The sequence below is a fragment of the Trifolium pratense genome, linkage group LG7 (genome assembly GCF_020283565.1).
Source record: "Trifolium pratense cultivar HEN17-A07 linkage group LG7, ARS_RC_1.1, whole genome shotgun sequence".
Lineage (NCBI taxonomy): Eukaryota > Viridiplantae > Streptophyta > Magnoliopsida > Fabales > Fabaceae > Trifolium > Trifolium pratense.
The window spans coordinates 37,899,254-37,917,817 of NC_060065.1; the positions used below are offsets into that span (position 1 = coordinate 37,899,254).

At 35.6% G+C, this 18,564-nt stretch overlaps 1 pseudogene; it reads right to left on the reverse strand.

Moving 5' to 3' along the window:
• Positions 1 to 1,703: 1,703 nt before the first annotated feature.
• Positions 1,704 to 18,266, reverse strand: LOC123897503 (annotated as a pseudogene).
• Between the last annotated feature and the right edge of the window lie 298 nt (positions 18,267 to 18,564).

Consider the following 18,564-nt stretch of genomic DNA (forward strand, 5'->3'; position numbering starts at 1 on the left):
AAATTGTTTTTCTATTTTTTTATATTAAATATCTAAATGTTGAATCATAATATTTTTTCATAAAAAATAACTCAATCAATATATTTTCTTGAAAAATAGGGTAACTTTTTTTCAATATAAAAAATAATCATCAATTTTTGTGTGTAAATCTACTAATTTACGGGTTGGATAGCGTGTTATCCAAATGATTTTTTTGTTTTTTTTAATATCAAATGACTAAACCATGAATCACTATATTTGTTTATGAAAATTATTCAATTTTTTAAAATTTTAAAAAAATAATGCGAAAAATTATTATATTTGTTCATAAAAATTATTCAATCTTTTTATATTTTCGTAAAAAATAGTATAACTTATTTTCAATATAAAAATATTTAATAATCAAATGAAAAAATCTTTAGTATTTTCATAAAAAAATTTCAAAAAACATAGCACTAGTGGGTTAGTGCGTTTTTTGGGTTGGGTCCGGTTTTACCCGAAACCCGATTTTTTTAATGGGTTTTTCATTTTTGAAATCCATATTCACCCACTTGCCCGACCCAACCCACTTTTTTGGGTTGGATTAGGTGGGTTTGACCGGGTCGACCGGGTTTGCCAAACCCATGTACACCTCTAGTCATGAGAAGAGGAAGAAATTATGAATTTACAAAAAAAATAAAATTACTAGTCTTGCACAAGAGTAATTTTGAGTGTTCTACCTCAAAATATTTATCACCATCTTTCCTTTTTTTTTTTGTCGAAGATGAAATACATTATCATCATCTTTTCTATAAACAAAGGAAATCATTTTTATCTATGATAGGTTAGAATATGTACACACAGGTTCAAATGTCTAAGGTCCACTTAGAGGAAAGAGAGATAGTTACACGAGAGAAAGTGGAGCCTATTATATAATGAAAATCATTCTTTAGAATTATCACAATTTTCACAATCACAAAACAGATATTTCACCTTTTTGAAAACCCTCTAAACTAACTTCCTTTGGTTTGCTGTTTAAGAAAGTGATCATTTTTCTTGCTCTCTAATAGCTAATAGCTACAACCATGCCTTCTCTTTGATATTTACACAAAACAAAGCAAAAAAAGAACAGATTTTATTCACACATAACAAATGGAGGTTCAATCTTCCACAGCGAAACGCACGCGGTCATGACATAACCATGTCAACATAACCCCATAAGATACACCATCATATAGATTTCAAACATCAAAAGTTTGAGTTCTTGACTTCTAAACCTTATTCTAACTTAATCCATTGATTTTCATCGAACCGATGTTAGATGTATCATTTTTTCTTAACCCCAACAAATTGGTGCTAACTTCATCTGAAGATGTATTACCGTTTCTTTGATACCAAATGAGTGTAGAAAGTCTTTAGAAATGAATGAATGAATGAATGAATGAATGGTGATTTGAGACTCAAATTTCGTCAAAAAGTTTGAACTTTGGAGAGAATAGAGGTTGGGTGTTGAAGAAGTGATAGTACAACAGCTACAATCTGACATATTAGAACGGATCAAAACATATCTTCCAAAGTTCCAAAAGATACCAAACAAAAGATAATTTTAAAATTTATTGGAACGTAACTTACGATATATACATAAAGGGAAATTTTGAAAATTTGGGGGGGCCTGTGACCATTTTTAGTGACCGACTTAGCAACAAATTTATAGACCAATTTAGCCACCGAATAGAGACCGTTTCGGTGAATGTCAATTTTTATAGACCAACTATTTTGACAGGTTTTGCTTCTTAAATTAACCCAGTTAGTAAAATTGCTGTTTGGATAAACATATTTACATATATTTGTATTGTTCTATGGATAATTACACAATCAAGAACAAATAATTTATGCTTTAATCAACTAAGGATGTGAATGCAACACTTCACGGTCTTAATAATAAGAACATGACTTGGCATACAAGTTACAACCCCTTTGCTGGTGTGGATTCACATGAGTATATGTATATGGACTAACCGAATTTGGCATCAAACCTGCAAATTAAATTGTAACAACCAGATCCTGCAGCTTCACCCACCCAAAGGCACAACGGCCCCTGATCTTTTGTACTGTTGATGCAGCAAGATTAACTATTGGCCTAATTTTGATCAACTCCTTCTCTATCGGTATCCTAGACTTTGCCTCCATCTGGAGTAATAAAAACATGAACCATAATCACTTTATCATTATTCATTTATTTGACTTAGAAATCATGATTAACAGATTCTCTTTAAAAAGTGTTTTCTTAAAAATCTGTCCTCACATCTAGTGACATACCTTTTCTATACAACAAACAGTATCAAACACATGACAAAAATATGAGAGCTGCTTGTACAAGTCGGCTTCAGTGTACTGAAAAATAAAAGAAATATTATGTTAATTCAAAAATCCAAAGCATTAAAACTTAGTTATTATAAATCACATATATGAAAAAGCTGTTCAAATTCAACAGGTGCATGGAGTGAAACCTTTCTATTAAGATGCCCGTTGCAGCGAGGATAATTTGGACAAACAGTTCCTCGCTCAGAATCACCAACCAAACGAAAGCTGACACTTCGCGTTGTATGCTTACACATTTCATCATCACACTGGATACAAAACCAGATGAGCAGAGACATCTAATTTTACAGGCTATTAATATTCAAAATATGCTTTAGAGTGGTGACTTACCATTAGTAAACCTCTATAATACATTAAAACAAACTTCTCTGCTTGTCGTTTGACCTAACATGAAGCAATAAGCAGATGCTCAGGAAAAATATTATATGCCAAATCAAAACAATCATGTTATTAAGTATCATTGTGATATCCATGATCTGAAATCAACATAAAAACCCTCCTAGCTGAAATGGCAGCTGAATAATACATTTTTAGAAAAGAATTAATCTTGTACTAATGATACCTGATTAGCTAGCATTGCAGGAGAAATTCTACCACCACCATTTTCAAAGCATTTGGGACAGCACAGCTTGCGCCAGAAATTGTAGTCAGATTCCTCCGTACCTAAGCTGGCTGGCTTTTCATTTCCCAGCACACAAATAGATTTGAACACAGGTTGGCAGTCAAATGTACCAGAGCAGCTGGGGCATGACAAGACCAATGACTCACATCCCCGATACCTGCATTTAATTTTATCACATCCAATCCATTAATAACTACTGTAACTTGTATGTCTGAAAAAACATGCTAAACAGAAACGGTTAAGTGTTGACAAAAAGAAAGCTGTCCCGTCTCAAATTAACATCACAACAATTAACTTATACTTTAGAAACAAGTTATACCTCTCCTCATCATCACCAGCAAATAAGAGTGAGCTTGTAGGATCGTCACTTACAGCTTCACTTGATTTATGTTGAAACTGTAAACGTCAATGCAAAAGAACAGTTGATATCAAAAATAATTAAAATAAATCACCTGCCTCCGAATGCTGAGACAAACCAAAAAGTTTTACCTTTGATGTGTCAAGCCCTAAACAGTCAGCCAGCCTTTCAGGGCTTGTGCCCTGAATTGATGCACAAAGGCGTGATACCACGGGATGAATCTGCACGGAGAAAGAAAATACTTAATCAGATCAGTTCAGAACTCAGTAACCATTGCTATTTATGAAATTAGGTACTAAACTGCAAGGCACCTGTTGTGACAAATAGTAATCAATATCAATTAGCCATGTCCCCTGTTCTTGTTTTAGCTCATCAGGATGTCTGGCACGTTGAGCAATTCCCGTCGCACTGCCTGAACTACCACCCTACTCAAAAAAGAAAATAATATTAATAAAATACAAAGAAGTAAACCTGTGCATGACAAAACTTCAAATACCCAATGTAAACATATTTCAAGGTTATTTCAGTGGGCCTTTGATTGAGAGCATTAAAATAACAAACCTGTTCACAGCAAATTATATAAGGGATTGTATCACCAACAGAGCAACCAGAGGTGTAACCTTGTTGCTTCAATCTTTGTGCCACCTGTATGTTGATCAAGAAAGTTATCCTCGGAATTGAGTAGATCAAACATAGACTGGATCATTTTAAGTAAAGGAAATTAAAAAATAGTTTGTACTCACAAGAACATGTGGCTGGTTTTTGGCATCAGGATATGCTTCGGGTGGTTTAGTCAATGTCTTTGTAATGACATATTTTTCCAGTGCTACTTGTCCGTTCCTCATTTCTTCTTGTGCCTGTATAAATACCAACATTCAATGGTTGGCTGGAAAAATAAACCTCATACTTCAATTTTATCAAAAGTTCAAAGGTAGGGAATAATCCAATAAAAAGAAGTGTCATCCAATAAACTCTGTAGAAAATAATAAGTGAATACTGTTATGTGTTATTCCTCAGCTCAAGGCTGGTTTAAATAGGAAGAGTACAAACATAAAAGGAAATAATAGATAGGCTTAGAATCTCCTAGAAATAACAAACTAGGAAACTAAATATTTTCCAACACCCCACCTCAAGTTGGTGCATAGATATCTATCATGCCCAACTTGCCGATCAAATGCTCAAAGGTGGGTCTTGCTAAGCTTTTGGTCAAGATATTTGCAGTTTGCTGACTCGAAGTTACAAAAGGTAGACATATGATTCCGGCATCTAACTTCTCTTTTATGAAATGCTGATCGATCTCAATATGCTTGGTTCTGTCATGTTGAACTGGGTTATGAGCTATGCTAATAGCGGCTTTACTGTCAGAGTATAATTTCAATGGAAGCTCAATTTTCATTTTCATCTTAAGCTCTTCTAGGACTTTGTGGATCCATAATCCTTCACAAATACCTTGAGCCATAGCTCTAAACGCAGCTTCTGCACTACTTCTTGCTACAACTCCTTGTTTCTTGCTCCTCCATGTCACAAGATTACCCCAAACATAGGTACAATATCCGGAGGTTGATCTTCTGTCAGTGACTGAACCTGCCCAATCAGCATCGGTAAAGATAGACACATTTCTTTCATTAGTCTTCTTAAAAAATAATCTCTTTCCAGGATTTGCTTTCAAATATCGCAGTATCCTATAGACTGCCTCAAGATGTTCCTCAAAAGGAGAATGCATAAACTGACTTACTACACTAACCGAGAAAGCAATGTCAGGTCTAGTGTGTGCCAAATAAATCAGTTTCCCAACCAATCTCTGGTACCTTTCAGTATCAACAGGAACACTACCTTCTTCCCAAAGTTTTGCATTAGGATCCATGGGAGTATCTGCTGGTCGACATCCACTCATTCATGTTTCTTTCAATAAATCTAGAATGTATTTTTGCTGGGAAACTACAATACCATCTTTTGATCGAGCAACCTCCATACCAAGAAAATATCTCATGGATCCCAAGTCCTTGATTTCAAAGTCTAATGCTAATTTCTCTTTTACTCTTGTCATTTCAACTATATCATCTCCAGTAAGGACGATATCATCAACATAAACAATTAGGACAGCAATTTTTCCATCTTGGGAGAACTTTGTGAACAAGGTGTGGTCAGCTTGTCCTTGAATGTACCCTTGTTTCTTCATGGAATAAGTGAACTTTTCAAACCAAGCTCTAGGAGACTGCTTTAATCCATACAAAGACTTATTTAGTTTGCATACATTTGATCCAAACTTGTCTTCAAAGCCAGGAGGAATGTCCATATATACTTCTTCTTCTAAATCACCATTGAGAAAAGCATTCTTAACATCCAACTGATGTAGGGGTCAATCTAAGTTAGCAGCAAGAGACAAGAGAATTCTGACAGTGTTCAATTTTGCAACAGGAGCAAAAGTCTCTGAGTAGTCTATACCATAGGTTTGGGTAAAACCCTTAGCCACCAATCGAGCCTTGTACCTTTTGATTGACCCATCTGAATTATACTTCACAGTAAACACCCATTTGCATCCAACCGTCTTCTTGCCATCCGGTAGTGTCATAACACTCCAGGTTTTGTTCTTTTCAAGAGCTTTCATCTCCTCAAGTACAGCTTCCCTCCACTTTGGAACTTCTAGAGCAACCTGTACATTTTTTGAAATCTCTACACTAGATAATTTTGAGGTAAAGGCAGAAAAAGACAAAGACAAATTTGAATATGATATAAAATTGGACAATGGGTATTTAGTGCAAGATCTAACAGGTTTTCTAATAGCCACAGGATCATCGATATCGGGATACAAAATACGACTCTCAGAAACAGAGATAGACTTACCTTTTCTTTTTTTAGGAAGTTGATCATCCCCCGGTTCAGATTCATGACAGTGTTGAGATGTGGACTCATCACTTTCTTTGTGATTCTTTCTCAAAAAAACCTTTCCTTTCCAAGTCTTGTTTCCTGCTTCAAACCTATTATCTTTATATGACTCATTATTTTGTGGCATTTCAATTAGATCATCATTATCATTGTTTTCAAGATTCTCATTGTTTTCTTCATGAGAAAATGTAGGCTCGGATTCACCAAGCTCACTACTCATAACAGGAGTAGGATTAGATAAAGAATCATGGCCATTTTTCGTTGGTGCAGAAGTATAAGTCTTAGAACTTTGTGATACCGGCAAAGATAAATTATTAAAAAAACTCATGTCCTCAGTTTGAAACGAGTTAAAAAAACTCATGTCCTCAGTTTGAGACGAATCTTCATTTAAATTTCCCCCCTGAAGATGCGGTTCAAGTTTGCTAATATTCTTATGTTCATGAACAAATGCAGTGCAACCAAAGATTTTTAAGGTCAAATCGTTTGAAACACGATCATTAGGAAAACATTCTTTGAAAATATGAATTGGAGTTTTAAAATTAAGAACTTTGGAGGGCACTCTGTTAATTAAGTATGCAGCAGTTAAAACTGCTTCACCCCACAAATAATTTGGTACTTTACTTGCGAAAAGTAAAGCTCTAGCCACCTCCAACAAGTGCCTATTTTTTCTTTCTGCAACTCCATTTTGTTGGGAAGTGTTAGGGCATGAACTTTGATGCACAATTCCATTTTCACGAAAAAAATCACTCAACATTGTGTTAAAATATTCTTTGCCGTTATCACTTCTAAATACTTGAATATTTGTTTGAAATTGATTTTGCACCATTTTAACAAAATCTTTTACGGCCTGACAAACGTCAGATTTCCCCTTTAACAAGTACACCCAACAAACTCTTGAGTGATCATCTATAAATGTGATAAACCATTTTTTATGAGAAAGTGTACTCGTTCGGTTAGGGCCCCAAACATCACTGTGAATAACAGAAAAAAGTTTTGATGGTTTGTAGGGCTGTAATGAAAAATGAGAACGATCATGTTTTGCAAATTCACATGCTTCACATTTAAACAAAGATAAATCCTTATTACGAAATAACTCAGGAAATAAGTGTTTTAAATAAGGAAAACTAGGATGACCTAATCGTGAATGCCATAACATAACATCATCATTATTATTATTCAGAACTAAAAAAGATTCAAAGCATGAACTTATTGGTTTGGAAGGTAGTTGTGATTCAGGTTCAATGTCGAAGTAGTAGAGTCCTCCACTCTCCTTAGCACTACCAATCATCTTCCCCGAGTTCAAATCCTGAAAAACACAATGAGTACGAAAAAAATTAGTTTGACAATTTCTATCTTGGGCTAATTTACTGACAGACATGAGACTACAAGATAGATTTGGGACATGAAGAACATCTTTAAGGGTTAGACTTGGAGACAACACAACCGAACCTTTACCCGCAATGGCTGAAAAGGATCCATCCGCAATTTTTATTTTATGGTTACCTGCACATGGACTATAAGAAGAAAACAGAGTAGAATCACCTGTCATGTGATCACTTGCACCCGAATCTACTATCCAAGCACGACTGGGACTGACACTAAAAAGGGCAGAAGTACCTTTGGGGGCAACAGAGCCAGAAAGAGTGTTAGATTCAAGAATTTTGTACAGTCTGTCTAGTTGTTCCATCGTGAATGAAAGCTAAATTGAAGAAGACTGATGCTCTTGATCAGAATTACTGGCTTTGAATGTATGACTCTCACCTCCACCTTTGTTCTTCTGATTTGAAGGTCGCGGAAGACCATGTAATTTCCAACATTGAAAAATAGTATGTCCCAAACGATGACAATATTTGCATTCACGACGGTATTTGAAAGTGGAATATCGTCGTCGAGAATAAAAAAACGTCATAATTAATAATCTTAGCCAAGTAGTACCGGAAGCAGCAAAGAAAAATTAACACCGGTGAACAGTACTCGTGAACAGCAACCACGTGAACAGTACGCGTGAACAGTACCAGCAAATGAACAGTGTATATGAACAGTATCACGGGTGAACAGTGCCGCACACAAAATCAGTTGTCGTGGTCAGATTGTAAACACGACGGCGGCTAGGGTTTTGCGGAAGCGAGACCCCCAAAATCGGGAGCTCTCGATACCATGTAGAAAATAATAAGTGAATAATGTTATGTGTTATTCATCAACTCAAGGCTGGTTTAAATAGGAAGAGTACAAACATAAAAGGAAATAATAGATAGGCTTAGAATCTCCTAGAAATAACAAACTAGGAAACTAAATATTTTCCAACAAACTCCAATGCCTTCTCCTATGATTAAAAATTAATTAGACCAATAAAAACAAGTGTCATCCACTAATGATAAATCCAATCAAATTTGGATGTGTATCATGGCATCTGGGCGACAAACCACCATGCAATAGCATTTGACTCTTCGGCAAGGTGTAGACTGTAAAGACCCCAATGACCCAAGAAGCGTCTTCCTTTTAAATTCTCCAATCACATGATTGGTTATTAAAAGCAAATGTTTGATACTACAAGACATCACAGTTTACCTTCATGAGAGAGTTGTGAATTAATTCGACGACATCTTCGCATGACCTGTAAGCATGGAAGCCATAATATTAAGTTGCCAGATAAATGAGTAAATATTGCATCTGGGATAGCCGGATTGTGCAATAGTAACATACCCTCCCGACAAAATTTGAGTCAGGCAAAAATCTCCTAAATCTTTCGCTAATAAGCTCCAGTCACGGCGGACAATATCAAGACCTTTGCGTTCAATAACCTGCACCATACATTAATCCCACTGGCATGGCATGTTCTTCTAAGATGTTAGATAATGCAAAATAATAAGATAAGCATACCTCATATGGGGTGCCATCTTTAAACTGCACCTTAACAGCTGCATATTTCTTTTTCTTGAGAAGTAGCATCCTCTTATACAAACCATCAAGATCAATTTCTAAGCACCTATATTTCTTATTTACCTAATGACAAATTAAAGGAGAAATCACCGCTCAGAGGATCATTAGATCAAAATCGAAAAATATGAAGGAAAAACACCATATATTCTTCAAACATGCAAACATGCCAAAATCATCTGTAATAGCAAATAGTGCAAAATAATAAGGTAAGACCTCATTGCAGCAGTTCAAAGTTTACATAGCAAACTCGCCGATGGCAAGAAACAAGAAATACAAACATTTTAAACTTTAAATGCGCTTTAAAATTTCAAGTCTAGAAAAAATCACTAAATATATTCCATTTCCATTTCACGGGGGAATAAAAGGCTATAAAACTTTGCCTCTAACATACCATGCGGCAGAAGTTAAGCAGAAAGGTGAGGTAAAAATCAACCCAATTACCACAAGTTCATCATATACGTTCAAAGGAACTTCACAAAGCAAATAGTCGAATCTTACCTCTTGAATGACTTTCTTTGATATTGAAGTTGCTTTTGCAATATCATCTAGCCCACTGTAAACCATTATTGAATCAGTATCACCATAGATCACCTATAAGACAGTACAATAATTAAGAGCTAATACCACAACCAATCAAATCAAATATTTCATATGCATAATAAAATCAAACAATACTTCAAGAAGCAGTGCAGTAGAAATAACCTCTAAATTCAAGTTATTTTGAACAAGATCAACAGTACTTTGTAGAATCTCCCTTCCCTGTATGACATCAAACATGTAAATGAAAATGCACATGTCTGGGACTATATTTGAGTGTATGGTAATCACTGGTTTTGCAGAACAAGCCAACATATTCTTCTTACTTGTAGGGTTATGAGCTCAGCCAGCGGCTTTGCATAAAATCTTGAATTGGAAAATCCCAGGCATCCATACATACTGCGTAAAAAAAAAAAAATATTGTTGCAGAAGGAAGAACAAAACATCAATTTTGGGCACTCGGAACTAGATGCTAGGAAAAACCAAGTTAAAAACCTGTTTGCAGTAAGCTTCAGTGCTTGCTGCTGAATGTCCAGTTGCTGACGTTTAAGACCAGATGCAGTTTTCATCCATGTCTTTACATCTCGCCTCCACTTAACAAGCTTTTTCAGCAACTAGCACAACAAATAAAAAAAAAATAAACACATGCATCTAATGCGGTCTCCAGGAGAGAAGGGGGGGGGGGTTAAATTGCATTGATAAAACAAGTGAAAAACAGACATGCTAATTTGACCAATGTAAATCCTTGCCAATAAATATTCAAACACTACAGAAGTGCATTCTGACAGAATTGTAAATCAGCATTTTCTAGAGAATTTAAATTGTTTATCATAAATAGCTCTGTTTGAGAAGTGAAAAGAACAATTTTTAAACCTGTCACTCATTTCTCCAACTCTAACTAACCAGGACGGCCATGGCATTACCTTACTTATATGCTATACCCAGAAGTGACTTTATTTCCATCTGGCTCAATCACATTCCCCATTTGGAATAGTGAGGTAATAATCATATAAAAGATGGTCACATACTATTTTGATGCTAAAAAAATCCACCATGGTACTAGAAAATAGTAAAATAGAGATGTCATTGTAAATATTGTTTTTCTCTGGGGAATTTTTCACCACCTTCAACGGAATATTTCATCATAACAATCATGACAACTAGATTGTGAATCCTTTCCAAATTTTATGGTATTTCAAACACTGAAAATTCTGCAAATCCTCGCTAAAAAGCTGGAAACAAACAAGATGGGGACAACTCAATAAAATCTAATTTCACATAAAAATATCCAAACAACAAAATTGTAAATCTCAAAATATCATCTCCATTTTCCAAACAAGAAACAGAAGATATTTTAGCATAAATGCAACATTAACTCAAATGAAATTGGACCTCGTTAACAAATACAACTTCCATGCACCCAAAAAAAGACAACTGAGTTGTGAAAGCTGCAATATAGTAAACTACGATAGCATTGTAGACACATCAAACCTGAAGTTCAAAAGAATCTAACAAGTCCTATAATCCTGGAAAAATTATTTTAAAGATAATCTGTTTGTATCCGTGCAGTTTTACCTCTGGCAAGACTCCAGTTGTTTTACTGGATGGCAGACAAGGAAAAGATCCATCGGTGGATCTTTCAACAGTTGTGAAGCAGATATTATATTCCTGCAATGCAGTTCAGTAAGTTGCAAACAGAAGAAACTGCCATAAATTATACCATTAGAGACAAAGCAGACAAGTAAATAAAATAGACAAAAATGCCAATGGAGAGTGAAAGTGTTGTCAAAACCAGAAGCATATTTTGAAGAGAATATTATCAACCTGAATGATAGAAGGGTATAGACTGTTGAAATCCAGAAGTAATATATATTTGTCGTATAGAGTATAGACCCTTCTTAGGCTCTAAAACCAGTCCTCCAGCATATGAAGCAGCCTTTTTGTTTTTCTTGTAATCACTTTCAGAAGCCTCATTATGATAGTTTGCATCGTTAATATCTGCATCATCAAGGTTGCCACCGTCGACGCCATGAGTTACTCTGCGTTTTGTCAACTTTGTTTCTTTTGCGTTATTAGAAAACTTGTCTGGAACAATATATTTCTTTTTATGGAACTCATGCAACAAAAGATACTCCACCCTCTGTGCCCGGGCACCCTGAAATAGAAAACAATAGACGTGGGTTCTGACTGCTACATCATGTACAATACCAAATTAAGCCAGCAAATAAATGCGACAGGGGCTCACCTGAAGAGTTTTCCCCCACAGATTGCCACTTATATTAGTCAACTGGCGTGTGAGCGGAAGGACACTCAAATAAAACATGAGTTCCATGGACAACCATGCATCCGTTTCACCATATTCAATCTGACCAAATCAAGAATACTATGACAACCAGGATAGAAGTATGTAATATAATTATCATGTTTGATTGATCAATATGCCAGATGGAAGTCGTAAGTTGCTAGACCCACACCAATTTCTCAAAATAATTAGTTAAGATGCCTTAACTTAATCAACATAGATTCTGCATTATTCATTATGGTCATTAGATACTCTGCAGTACGACTACAAACTACTTCCAGCACTTATCATTTTGACGTGTCAACAACTCAAATAGTAGGCCAGAAGCATTATCAAGTTCAAGCTAGTGCTAATATCAATAATAGTACAATGCAAAGCAAGAGAAAATAAAGGTCTAACATCAACAACCATGACAACTACCATATGTCATTATCTATGAGTGCAGCCAATCGCATAATGTATCTAGATTTTTTGTGATGCAGAAAATCAGAAATAAAAAAAGATCCATAGCTATGAAATGCTAATCATTGGAAAAATTAACTCATGTTTAACCCGCACAATGAGTGCCTCAAGTAGCTCATCACCAATTTTTTTTATAAAAAAAGGAAGAAAGAACTGTTCAGGGACAGTGGCACCTACTAGCTCCATCAGGGATTTTGCAGTTTGAAACATTTTTGGAACGTCATGTGGAGCAACTTCCTTCCGAGACTGGCTCAGCTGTGTTTTTGCAAGATGGGTTAAAGAATAACTAACCTGGAAGAACCAATGAAAGTAGTTAGTAAGAAATAAAAAGAAAAACCAAAATTCCTGCTTGGTAAGATTTCTCGACAAATACTTTACCTCCTTTAATAGATCACGGGAACACAAATATGTATCACAAAGAAGCCGACCGGCAACACAAGACATGATAGCAGGATCAGCTCCAAAACCAAATGTTTTGCCTCTTCTATCAAGCTTAGGCATCGTAGAACGGTTAAGACGACCCAGTTTAGACCACATGCTGCTTGGTACTCTGCAAGCCTGCAAAAGTTTTTCTTTGTATTTAAGGTGCCGCATCTTCTTTGTAGTGTAAAATGCAAGTTGATGTATGATGAAAAGAAAATGAGCAATTGTATTGGGAATAGGAAATTCAAAAGAAAGCTTGAAGTTGCAGTGCTTAGAAAGTCAGACACAAATTCAGTCCTCGATATGAAATGCAATACTTCATTTAATTTAATAATTATCCAAAGTTGCATCATAATCAACTCTGAAAACAAAACTTTGGTCTTACATGATTCTCATACTACTTTCCGCCAAGTCCAAACAATTTGAACCAACTCTTTATCATCAAAGATATCATACATTTGAAAACAAAGAATAATGAAAAAGGATATAAACTGAAAGAAACAATTCAGTTAATTTCTATTCAATGTGAAAACATTTCAGAGAAGCAGCCAAATTCACACCTGAGATCTGTGGAGAAGAACATCTAGATCGAATCCAGAAATATTATGTCCAACAAGAACGTCGCTATCCATTTTGTGTAATTGCAACATTAGACGATTTAACAAAGCTCTTTCACTGAAAACAAATTAATTAAATGTCAGACCTGGAAGGATTCATATGATATTCAAGCAAAATCTTGCTATTTCCCATTACATTAGCATAATATTTGAACTCTAAGGACGACATTTGGTTGTGCATAGAAGTAAAATGCTCAAACTATTAACAAGTCTTTTAAAGTTTCCACCTGCTTTCAACACAAAGAACATGTGACCCCGCTTTTAGGTTTCTGTCTGTGACCTCTTTATTGAATCCCATTGGAAATATATTCCCATCAAGTTTGCGAATAACAGTAAAATGGGTCAGCATTCCAGGTCTTTTCCACTCTGAAGCCAGCATGGGAGTGTCAATCTAAAAAGCCAAACACAAAAGGTTGCTGTTGATCATATTTCTACCTTAACAACAACTTATATAGTATAGAAAAACTAGTAGATATTCGTAAAGCTGATAATAATATTCAAGCTGTCAATGAGGATATGCACAGATATATTCACACACAAAACCTTTACAAGTATTAAGTTCAAGCTTCAATTTGCTTTAAGCTTCATGAAATACAAAGAAAATTCAGCCTAATGCCTATTGTAACAGCTCAGATGATTATCCACAAGCACAGTCAAACCAATTATCGGATTTTGTAAGCAGAAGTGTGCTAGATTATTAAGAATTTAGTATATATGCAATCATCATAAGTTCCAACATATTGTGAAAGGTTCAAAAGAAATAATTAAATTTGTATTCTTCTGGTTTGTTGAATATTGAACATTACCTTACAACAAACAATATTACATTGGTCTAAATATTTAAACACGTGAAACTGAGTATAATTGCCTGAAGCTTAAAGCTCTGTATTGGCACAAGTCCATGTTACAACAAGAGAACATGAGATCAAATTGAGTCGTAGTTACCCATTCTGAACACCCATATAAATCAATACCCACATTAACTGAATAAAAGATTGTGGGTTTTAATAAATTAAATCCATTTGTAAAAAGTTGTCAGTGACCACAGGTTTAGTAGTTCATTCACCACGTATGCATCATTACCATTCAAAATATACAAAATCTATTAAAACCTGAGTTTGAAATGTATGTAGCTATCAGTATTCTTATCAGGTGAAAAGAAATATCTAACATATATAACTGACAAAGCAATGATAACTATCCCAACCATAATAAACTCAACAAGCATATTGACAGAAATCAAGCCTTCCTGGAAAATAATAAATTGGCATATGAAATTATGCATTCACAGGTGCTGGTAGGCATGCACATATCATTGCACTTTGACCTCATGAGAAAAGATAACCTGTGTTATATGTAACAAAATCAAAGTGATGGCAATAAATCTAAACACTGTTGAAAGAACTGAAAACAACCTTAACCATATTGCAACTAACAACAGATGCAGATACAATTTCATTTGTGTTCTGTTTTTCATTTATCGTGGTTTTCAAGTTTATCGCCGTGACAACCACAGGCGGAATCACGAGAGTGATTTTTGAGGAAGATGAAGAAGAAACCCTGATGTCTTTAGGAGAGTCAACGGTCACTTCAAATTTGCACCAGCTAACCTGTAAGCACAAACAAGCTGCTAAGATTTAAAAAAGAAAAGGAGGCCTGTGTATAGAGGGGGAAAACATATCATATATGTTACTTATTAGAGTTCATAACAAAATCTCACCCTTTGGGAAGCTGAGCAGGTAGTGAAGTTTGAAACTTGCAGCCATGAAGGCCCCTTAATCTTTCTTTTAATCAGAAATAGCTCAAGTGCACTGCAGGTGGGGTACAGTCAGTTCATCTGTTTTACTGACAGAATTTGTTGTTTAATTTAAGGACACTTTTTGACACAGGTTCGGGAATTTTAGCACTGACAAATCATTTTGGAAAGCTTGGAATTACTGAACATAAATGTTTCAGTGGAACAGATTTTTTAAGTACCATGACAGACAAAATAAACACATCCAAAAATAATGTGTTCCCAAATTTCAGAAAGGCTAATTCAATAATATCCCTTCGAGAGTGCATACTTCAATTATAAGCAAAACATCACAGCATGACAATACCTGCTTCGAGCTCCAAGAAGAGCACAGAAACTTTCTCCTTTGAGGTCTACTGGAAGTGCTTTATCCTGCAATGGTTACAATATTTGTAGTAAACATTGAAACGAATTACACGCATACAAACTCGTGAGGAAATAATGAAGAAGTACTTTGAAATTTTCAAATTTAAATTGAGAATGTAAATACTATGTACCTTGAAGGGATAATTTATTTTCACCACATAATTTTCACCTGCAGGAATGTCAGATCGTTCAAATGCATATTTCCTCTGCAAAAATGAGCATGGAGTTAAAATAGAAAGACAAGCAAAAATATTATATACAAAGGCATCACATAACTCATTTAAGCATTTGAGGCATCCAAAATTTATTAATCAGCAAACCTTAACAGGTGCCATGCTAAAGGTAGAAACGCCCAGATCCACCAGATGTTTTGCTACCTCGTTCTTTGTATCAGATACTGCATCCTGCAACAGAAATTAGGTAAGAAATTCAAACTTACATAAAATAAGAACAAAAATTATATAAATTTATGCAAGATGTCGACAAAGTAAACACTTACTTGAAGCTTTTTACGGAAATCTGCAGGAGAAATTCGAGACTCTTGGACATCTTTCTCAAGCTTTATCATCTCATCAATGGAATGCAAAGGGTGACTTGGAATTGCATAGACACATCTTTGCATGTTCTTCACAACAACACAGCAACTCTGATACAAATTCCCTGCTTTGACCTAATTATCAACAAGAATATTAATAGTCAAAATCATTTTCCTTATTCAAGTTAGAGTAATTGGCAAAAATGAGTAACTGACTGTTTCCTGCAACCCAGCTTTCTGTTGGCCAAGTCCCAAAAACAAAGCTAAAAAAATCAACTTCACAATGACTCGACAACTAGCCATGTTGGTAGACATTGGCACCAGAAAACTAACATCTTACATGTGAATAAAAACATGTGCGGTGGCATGCATCATTTAAATTTTTTATGACTCAGTAACTGCCCAAGGATCGACTAATTTGAGAGACACCAAAAAGGTACTTCAGAAAGATTTGTTCTCATCTCACATGAGTAATTCAAAGGATAAAAATTTATATTTGATAGGATTAAGGATGAGTATTAGGGTACCATGATAGTTGAAAACATATGAATGGGAAAAAAAATATCTTGTACACTTTAGAGCGAACAACTAAGAACTATCAATCAATGGCTTCGGCAACCTATTTACAGTAGTCAAGGCACAAGAACATGAAATAGTAAGGGAATTCACAAATAGTAAGGGAATTCATAAAATGTCACAATCTTCTCAAAGGAATCAACAAAAATTATAATGATATGAGAACTTAAAAAGCAAAATTGCTAGTTAAAAACAGAAAACTTAAATAGTAACAAGGGAAATACATCAATTCAATTCAAAACCACTAAATTACCTTCCCAAACAAATAAAGAGTACCCATATTGGCTCCATAATACTCCTCATAAGCATCAAGTATGTAGAAAGGCAGTGATCCCTCCATCTCCAAATTGAACTCCGAATGTTGTTGATTATTCGAATCAGCAACATTTATCTCCCCACCTCCACCAGCACCACTCCTCGCTGCCTGCCAACCAACAGTAGCACACAACTTTGGGTCCACCGCTTCTTGATTAACTTTCGCATTCAAAGTGAAACCCTCCTTTTTAATAACAGGTTTTGCTTCCATCTCATCCTTTTTCGCCTTCACCGGTTTCTCTTCAACTAAATTCCCATTACTTGAAGGGCAATCATTAGGTTGTTCCACCACCATTTTCTCCTCATCATCATTTTCCGAACATCGATTCACTTGTACTTCACATTTTTGCTCTAACCCTAACCTAGATCCATTATCCTTATCCTTATTAACATTAACAGATTCAGTGTCAACATTAGCAATTACAAAATTATTTCGTTGCGAAGAAGAAACTCTTACAGCTTCACTAGAGGGATTAATCCGAGTAGCATCATTGACAATAGAAGACGAATTCGATTGAAGTTTTCTCCGGCTAAGTTTATCCGTCTCGTCCGGCGCAAACTCCTTGAGAACCTCGTCAACGAGGCTCTCACAAGCCTTATCATCTCTGCTCTTCTTGAAAACAGCAGAAGTGAACATAGACGACACTCTCTGTCCACCCATCATGGCAGCAGCGGCAGAGAGTTTAGCAGCAACAGAAGAAGAAGAAGTGCGTTTAGTTTGAGAAGCTTCTTTCTTCCGTTTAGGTTTCTCCGATTCACCTTCGGATTCATCATCGGTGAGGGAGAAACCGGCTTTAGACCAATCCTCTTCTTCGCCTTCATCGCCGTAACCGATTCCTTGATCGTCGACGATGAAGGAGCGAGCTTGATCGCGGCGGCTAGCGACTAGTGCATTGTATTCATCTTCGGGGATTGTGTCGTAAATAGGGTTTTCTAACCTGATTTGAGGGAGGGCGGCGTCGGATCGGGGACCGCCAGATCGGCGGGATCTGAGAAGCTCTAATGCTTGGCTCCGGGCGGTGGCGTCAGGTCCTCTTGTTGGCCTTCGTTTCCTGCTTGATGAGCCATCTTCGTCCGCCATCTCTCTCTCTCTCTCTAAACTCGGTGAACTGTGGTGGTTTCAGAAATGAATGAGAATTTTACTGTTTAAGAACAACGCGGGAAATCGTATCGCTTTTGGCGCGCTTAAAAAACAAAAATATTTGTGATTTTCACCTTAAAATGCTGAATTGCATTTTTGACTCATAATAAATATTGCAATAGTACCATTTTGGCTCTCTTTGTTTTTTCGTGACTTTTGGATTTTTAATGGTTGCCCGTTTGTTTGTGATATCATTATATGGTCTTCTCTTTCATTCAAATGTTACGTGAGTTTATTTATTGATTTAGCATCTAATACTTGTAACTAACTAGCGTGATATACAATTGAGAGTGAATGAAATTTATAAATAAAGTTTCAATTTTCTAGTGTAGTATTATGAAATTTTCTA